The following is an 8743-nucleotide window of genomic DNA, read 5'->3' as shown; positions in this document are numbered from 1 at the left end:
ATCCACCTCCCTCAAACACCTCTCCTACCATACTTCTTTCACTTCCAAATCAACCTGCCCAATCTTTTCTTAAATCTCCCACCACCACTCCATGCAAGAGTTGATGCTAATATTGTCGCACCCTTGGTCACTTTATCTCTCAATGCTCTACCCTAATGTGTCTTTCCATCCTCTCATCCATTTTACACTATCCAGTCCTTAAGTGCACAAAATCACCATTCCACCTCTGAACCCCCGCAGTTATATAATATAGTAAACAAAAATGGTTCAACGGAAAATATGAGATTTTAAAAACTTTAATGATAAAACCATGGTGTCACTAAAACATAAACCAAAATTCAAGTTTAAGAAATATTTTAATACAAGTTACCACTTAAATGAATTTAAGGAATACCGATCCCTTGATAATACACAAATACAATACTAAACATGACTATAAGCTATAGTGAAATGTTAACCGTTGTAAGTACAACGCTCGCTAACTCACTCGTCGAAACCCCCAAATAAGAATCAACCTACAACATTTTCATTCATTAAAAATGAATGCCATAGTCAGTAAGGCGTAACTCAGGGTTCTCCCAGCCATATTACATCAAAACAGACATAGGCAAGAGCATATTAAAGCATGTACAACATAATCAAATGATGACCTAACCACCATGACATAAGAATAGTAATCAATACAGGTGAATTCAACCGTGAACAATGACATACAAGACATTTATATGAGATAATCCAATCAAACCATCATAAATAATAACACAACCAATAGTCGATACACACATCCTGTGACATGGATAAGGAGAGGGCAACAATATAATACATGTGAGTGATGACTGTAGCCATTTACTTTGAAAGTATTTAACATACAATGTACAGGATGTCGCCAGTAATGTCACACGCATACCTATGACTAGCATCTCACCACAAGTACGAATGGGCACATCCATCCCGCCGATCATATCGATACTAGGTGGCTTGCATCTCACCAAAAGACTCTTAGCATCCAAAATATTCAAGACATAAGTCTCATGGTAAATGACATATGTAAAGCATCTACTAAGCAAGACTTGTACTCAAACTCTTGGGATAAATATTTCCCAAGTCAACATGCGATAAACATTTCGCAATCTCTAGACTCAATCGTCCTGGTAGGACAACGATAATAATACGGTCCTAATCTAAACCTGGATTCAGACTCTTGGGATGAACATTTCCTGATTCGAAATGCGATAAACGCCTCGTATCCAAGACTCGATGGAACAGATTGGAAGCCGAGTACCCCGAATCCGGAAAAACAGCCAACGGAAGGGGTGGAAAGAGAATGAGCATACCAAATCCGGCAGAATGGCCAACAAAAGTAGCGTAAAGAGAAGGAGCATACCAAATCCGGCAGAACGGCCAACGAAAGTGGCGTAAACAATGTCAAGCTAGCATGCAAAGCACGATGACACTACCATATGCAAACAAGATATAGAATGTACTCTCACCACTTAGACATTAAGTCCAATAAGCAATGAGGGCCCAAAAGACATGAGAGATCGACTCTATCAAAATATACATGATTCCAAGGGCCATTCATGGTAAACATGACACACTTGAGTCAACATCCAAAAACCGTTAACAAGCATGTAAGTAACTCACATAGGAATAATCCATGGTGATATTATGCATACATAATACCAATCATTATAAATATGAAATACTTGGGTCAAACACACATAAACTTCACTTAACATGTGAATATGTCAAATATGATATACATGTGTGAAGCATCTAAAAATCGTCACTAAACATGTAATGAGACTTAATTCAAGTTCTCCAATGTTAAACAAGTGTTAATACGTCATTTAACATGTGAGCAAATAAAATTCAATGCATAAGAAGCTATGTTACAAATGAATAGCATAAATATTTCTTTTTGTACGAAGGAGAACCTTCTAATAAACTTAGAAAAGTAAAATGGACGCCATTTACTCGTACGGACTCCGAATTAGGTGTTTCAAAAGGCTAAACCACTTAATTTTCCAATGCCGATCCATCCATGTACTTAAAATAAGCAAAACAGATCAGTAAGGGTCATCCCGGTCAGGGAGCAGACCATCCCGGGCGGGAAGAAGCAGCACTAGGAAGAGGGAAAGTCCTGAGGTCGATCCCAGTCAGAGATCATTTGGTCCCGGTCAGGGATGAGGCCGTCCCGTGCAGGGAATAGTTGATCCCGGTCAGGGATGGGATTTAGGCGCAAGGGAAGGAGTTTTGAGGTACATCCCGGGCAGGAAGGGGGAACATCCCGGCCGGGAAGGAGCAGAGGCGCGCTAGAGAGACTAGGGACGAGTTTGGGGAAGACTCATTTCGTTCTTAAATTCGTTCCAATGACATTAAACAATACGAGGAGTGCAATTAATCACTAATTATGGTGTGAAGTTATTTCTCGTCGTTAAAGCTATCAACCAAAACAATATTTCTAACTCTACAAACTACTCTTTAGTGGAGTGGTAAGTAAAGGTCGGATCCCAAGGGACATGTATTGATTTAGGATTTCAATTGCAAGTAGTTTATGTCTTAGGGTGTCACAAATTTGGGTTGAGATGAGATGTAATCTAAACTAATCAACAAGATGAATGTAAATTAAGAAAACAAAGTAAAGCAATTAAAGGGGTTTTGTAAACATTGATTAAGGGCACTAGGGTGTCATGGGTTCATAAGGGAATCATAGAAATAGATCATACAAACATGTTCTCAAATAGATGCAAGCAACTTATTGTTGTGATGGAATCGAGTTAGTGTATATCTTACAATTCCTAGGAAGATTTAGGTCCCGGTGCCGAGTCGATCAAGACTTTACAACACCTACAAGTCGACTTAGTCTATTCTTATTCAACTCTATGCATGGTCTAACAAGGTTTGAGTTGGCTTATAACTTACAAGCATCATTGAAAAGATAAGAGATGGGTACAAAATGTAAGGTTTCATAGTCTAGCATTTTATCAAACATAATATGTGCATAGGTTGAAATCACAACAAGCAAGCATTCAATTATGAAAGCATATTAATTAAGCATAGATTTAATCCCATGATTGATTCCCCTAGTTCCCCATTAACCCTAGCTTAAGAGACTACTCACTCATGATCAAGTTTAACATGCTAATAGGGTTGTCAATCATACTAACAAAGAAAAACATGATGAACAAGTGATGTAATTAACAATATTTAAGCAAAGGTAAAAGGGATTATACCTACTTGAGATGATCCAAATAATAAAGCAAAGAATAATAGAAGTAAACTTGATGATTGATGGAAGGTTGTCAATCCTCCAATAAACCCCAAATAATCTTCTAATTACCCAACTAAAACTAAAACAATTGAGAGATTAGGGAAAGATTAGGATGTGATTAATATTGAAATGTGTATTACAACTTGAATTAAGACTAAACTAAGAGAGATTACTACTTGATTAAGAGATAATTATTATATGATGCTAATCTAGGTAGTACAATAAGGTATTTATACTAAAATTAAGTACAAGGATTAGGGTTACTAAGGGCTTAAATGACGATTAAGAACCTAAGAGAAGTTGACGATTTGCAAGTCCCATAGGCACACGCGCGAGCTGGGTTGCAAGACCCTCAGGGCCATGCGCGAGCTGGCTGAAGAATGCATGGGTCCTATGAGAAGATCCGCTCGAGCCGAGCCTTGGGACGCCGGGATCCTGGCTTGAGATGCCCGTGCTGAGTTTGGGACGCCCGAATTTTGGGACAGGGTTTCTTCTCTTATTCTTGACTGCCTAACAATCGGTGGGGACCATCTTAGGGTCGTGGGGATCTTCATCATTGCCCAAATCACTTGTTTTATTTGCTTAGGCCTTTAGTTTTGGTCTCCTCTTCGATGCGTGGTCATTAGATGCGATCCATTTAGCTCCATTTTGCTCCATAAATGCAAGGCTAGCAATTCTCTCCTACCAAGGACACAAAACGTTAAAGAATATGCAAAATGGGGAACTAAAGATAAGAAATGACCCTAATAGTCGCTAGAAAGTATGGGAACGAGGTTAATTCGGGGACTAAATGTGCACAAATATGAGTCACATCAAACATCCCCAAACCGAACCTTTGCTTGTCCCGAGTAAAGAGGTGACTAAAACTATGACCTTTATTTAAACTAGCCTACTAATATAGCCGATGTAAGACAATTAGCGGGTCTCATTCCGCCCATTCAACTCACAACAAGACATCTATGAGGTAAGATGCCTTCTTGCAAGGCAAGGTGGGGCTTGCCAAAATGGCGATACATCCAAGCATTAAGCACACAAAAATAAGTAATGGATGCATCTATAAAAGAATAAACACTTTCCTCATTTAAGTGGCTGGAATTATCTAAAGGGGAAGCAATCTAAGGATACACACTACATTATAGATATGGTTTCTTCAAGTTACTAAGCCTAGGAGGATACCAATAAAGCCCCTCCAAGTTGTGTCAAGTTAGGGTACCTTTGTCCACAATCGCTAAATGCTTTTGTCAAGAGTAGACTCCCTATGGTGTTAGAAACACTGTAGGATTACGGAATTCCCTTTCTTGCCTAGACAAGAAGAAAGGCTGTCCCCTATCTACCATGCACAAAAGTGGAATCAATGGATAAAAGGGATCAATATGACTTTGAGTTTCATAATAGTAGTTTGATTTTGACTTGTTATTCCCCCCAATTTCTTGTGGCTTTTGACATTTGAGAACATTTCTTTTGCCATTTCTTTGATGTTTGGCATTTTGATACTTGGCAAATTTTCAATTTTTGCATTATTTGAACATTTTCAAAGTCACCCTAATTTGTAACGAGGGTGCTTTTATTAAAGCATAGGAGTTCTCATTTTTGTACTCCTCTTTTCTTTGATGCAATTTTGTGCAAACTTTTTTTTTTGACTTTCATTTTGATGCTTGAACTCAAATTGAGATTTTTGTGCCCATTCCCTTTTTGTTGACAAAAAATGATGATAGAAGTGGAATATGGTTGCATGGTTTCAAGGGTCACCTTGGAATAAACGGTAGTCAAGGAGTAATCACACCACAAGGTACTCTTGACTAGGCCTTAGTCCATGAGTCAAAGGATACTAACATGACACATCTTAGGGTGTTTTGGGGGTATTCTAATGAGCAAAGTCTCAAGGAGAAAAAGTATCTACAAGGGCCTTATATACACTTATCAAGCTTCCCAAATAGATGTTTTCACAAAATTTTCCTAAAATGCAACTACATGTCATGATGCAACTAGCATATATACAACCTAATGCAAATGCTTCTATCAACTAGTATGCCATATAAAGTAAATGCAAGCTCTTAACAACACATTGGTTTGTACCGCATCCACCAAAATAAAGCCGCATTGTCATTAACATATAAAAGGAGGAAAGAGATTTGGAAATATTATACCATGCGGTCTTCTAATTCCTTCATGCCTCGAATGTGGCGTAGTCGATCCAATGTGATAAGAGTGACAAACAAACACAAATATATACAATATATACAATTCTACACTATAAAGGAATGAACATGTTTTTGGATTTTTGAAAAAAAATTCAATTTTTATGGATTTTTAAGAAATTTTCAATTTTTATCATTTTTTTGATTTTTTGAATGCAAGGTTAGAATTTTCCATCCCCACACTAGTATGGGCATTGTCCTCAATGACCAATACGATAGGAAATTATGTAGTGCAATCTATATGAAAATGCATGATTTCTAAACTAGTATGAAAACTATATGACATATATAACAAGTGATGCAATCTAATTTATCCTATATGATGCATGCTTTCGATTAGTCGGAGAGCCAATTTGAATTGACTCGTATTCCTTGTGAGTGAACTTCCCCAAACCAAACAAAACACTATGGCTAGTGCAAAAAGAAGAGAAGTTCATGCACAAGGTAAGAATGCAATGCATGAATTCTAATTTGTCATTTTGGATTCTTGTAATGGGAGCAAAAAGATAAACACCTCAATGGGACCGAGGTGGGAGTCCTTTGAGTGGTGCTAGGACTCCAAACTCAAAATTACCAGAACCCAAAATGACCCTACAAAAGATCAAGATTATAATAAAAAACAAGAGATAAATACAAAGCTAAAAGAGGTGATGGAAACTCACAATGGAATAGGTTGAAGTTAAGCAATCAACCCCGCACTTGTGGTATCCTACAATAAGCCTTGTCAACCTTCAATTGTCGCTCATCGCGATATCATCATCATCGGTCTCATCACTGGTATCATCATCATCGGAATTGTTATCGTCATCATCATCAATTTCATCATTATCCACCTCCGTTGGACCGGAGGATTCACCAACTTCATCACCATCAGAATTCGGACTTTGTTCTTCTTCATGACAAGAACCAATACCTTCCACATCTTCCTCAACAACAATCTCCTTTCCATTAACCACCCGGCTATCCTTATCGGCATCTTGAGAAGTACTAGGGAAGAACACTTTCTTATCTGCCCAACTAGGCAAAGGACATGAAGAATAAAGAGGCCTTGCTTAGCAAGATGTAGTAGTGGTGGATATTGGGCATAATAAGCATTCACCCGGTCTTCATAAGCTTCTCTATGCAAGTGTTGCATCAATTGGGTCAAGTAATCATTGCCTACCACAACATTAGAGTCACTTGGTTTAAACTCTTGGTAGACAAAAGGATAGGGTGGAGTCACAATGGTAGAGTATGAGGGATTTGCAATTGGATCCCTTTGTTGCTTGATTATCAATTCGGCTTCTTTGGAGATGGGAATGAGGTAATTGGTTCGATGGGCGGAGATACGACAAATCCTGCTTGGCAAGATAATAGACTTGGCTTCTTTGGTGAGCCACTCAAATTTATGATCAAGATTGTCATTTTTGACCCAATAAAACTTGTTGATCACAATAGTCATGTCAAGAAGGTTGCTTCCCTTAACTGGTTTGTAGGTATTATCCTTGTTGAACTTCGGGTTAAAGTGTTTACCTAAACTTGTCACCAAGCTCCCGTTTACAATAAAGGCCGCTCCCTCTTTCCCATTATCAATATCTAGCCACCACTCAATCAACAATTGAAGAATATTATACTTATGGGTGGACTTTCCATCAACGTTCAAGAAGGACTCGAGGTAGACAAAGTCGAGTTCGGTTAAGTGGTTAGCCTCTTTCCTAGCAATTAGAGTATTAGCCACAAACTTGTGCCAAAACCTTATGCCCGGATGGTGAACATATAAGGCATGGCACTCCCGGAAAGAATCAAATTTACGACCGGTTATAGCTTTCCATAGGAGTGCGGCATTAAACTTCAAAGGCTTCTTCTCAAAATGATTATATTTTACAAGTCCAAACACTTTACCAAATTCACCCTTAAGCATTCTTCTACTCTCATTTTCAAGTCGGAACTCAACATAGGTTCGATTCTCTATCTTGTACTCCGTCAAGGAGCTTATGAACTCTATGGTCAATGAGGGGTAAGTCAATTCATTCATATCGAAGAGGGTCTTCAACCCCATAGACTCGAAAAAGGCTCAAGATTGCTCAAGTACACCTAATTTTTGCAAAGTATCTTGGCAAATAAACTTGGTAGCTAAAACTTTCTTTTTGGCAAGGGATTGAAATGCATTCCTATGTTTGTCGGATAAGAAAGTTACCTCCGAAAAGTTTGTTAATTGTTCTACAACCGGAGTAGATGTGGTAGCTTCCTCAATGGTGTTGACAATTTCTTGGACTTGCTCCCTTGGTTGAGCTACTACCAAAGCTTTAGATTCTAGAAGAGCTTGTTGCCTCTTTGACAAATTTGGAGTTTTGGGTGCCTTAGTTCCGCCTTTAGTCATTGCCATTGTATGCTCCTTATCAATTTGCTATCAACAAACCAAGATGATTCTTGAATGCTCCTTGATTCTTTAGATTTCAATCAATTCCTCAATCAATTGGGGATTTTCGGATGTTTGCCCCAAACCTTAGAAAGTTGATTCAATTTGTGAGGAAATTGATGATTAAATGGTCTTTTGTTGATGAAGGAGTAATTTAAATGTGTTTTCAGCAAGTTTTAATTTGTTTGTGATGAATTTTGGTGAGAAATTGATGTTTTTGGGTGAGGGGATTGAAGGTTTAAGTGAGGGAAAATGGTTGTGTTTGTGTTTGAAAGGTGTAAATGAATTGGGAAGAAGTATAAAAATCCCGTGTTTGGCTTAGTAGCAGGTCTGGAACGGGCGGCTTGAAGTCGGCTCGAGCGGATTCTGCTACAGGCAAATTTGAAAGATGCAAAGCAGTCTGGGACGGGCGTCTTGGGACTGGCTCGAGCGGATTCTGGCCTGGGACGCTCGTCTCAAATTGGGGACGGACAGATTTTCTTACAGGAAAATCTAACAAATTTGAAGCTTCTCAGGACCCACGGCTCGAGTCTGGGACGGGCGTGTTGAAGTTGGAGACCCTCGTCTTGAAGCCAGGTCGGGCAGATCTTCTTACAGGACATTCTTCAACATTCGAACTCTTCCCAACTCCCACTACCCAAAGCCTGGACGGGCGTCCTAGTGCTGGAGACGTTCGTCTCAGTGCTAGCTTGGGCAGATCTGCTCGTCTTGATGTCAGTGTAACACCCCCGCACACCAGGACGCCTTACCAAGGACCATCCCCGTGTATGAAGGTGTTACCATCTCGGTCACCCGAGATAGTAGATCAAATAGAAAATAAAAGAACATTTATAATTAATTACTTTATGACTTTACAACCACGGTACAAAACTG

The sequence above is a fragment of the Silene latifolia genome, chromosome X (genome assembly GCF_048544455.1).
Source record: "Silene latifolia isolate original U9 population chromosome X, ASM4854445v1, whole genome shotgun sequence".
Lineage (NCBI taxonomy): Eukaryota > Viridiplantae > Streptophyta > Magnoliopsida > Caryophyllales > Caryophyllaceae > Silene > Silene latifolia.
The sequence above is the reverse complement of the archived record's forward strand: the minus strand, read 5'-3'. Positions refer to the sequence as shown.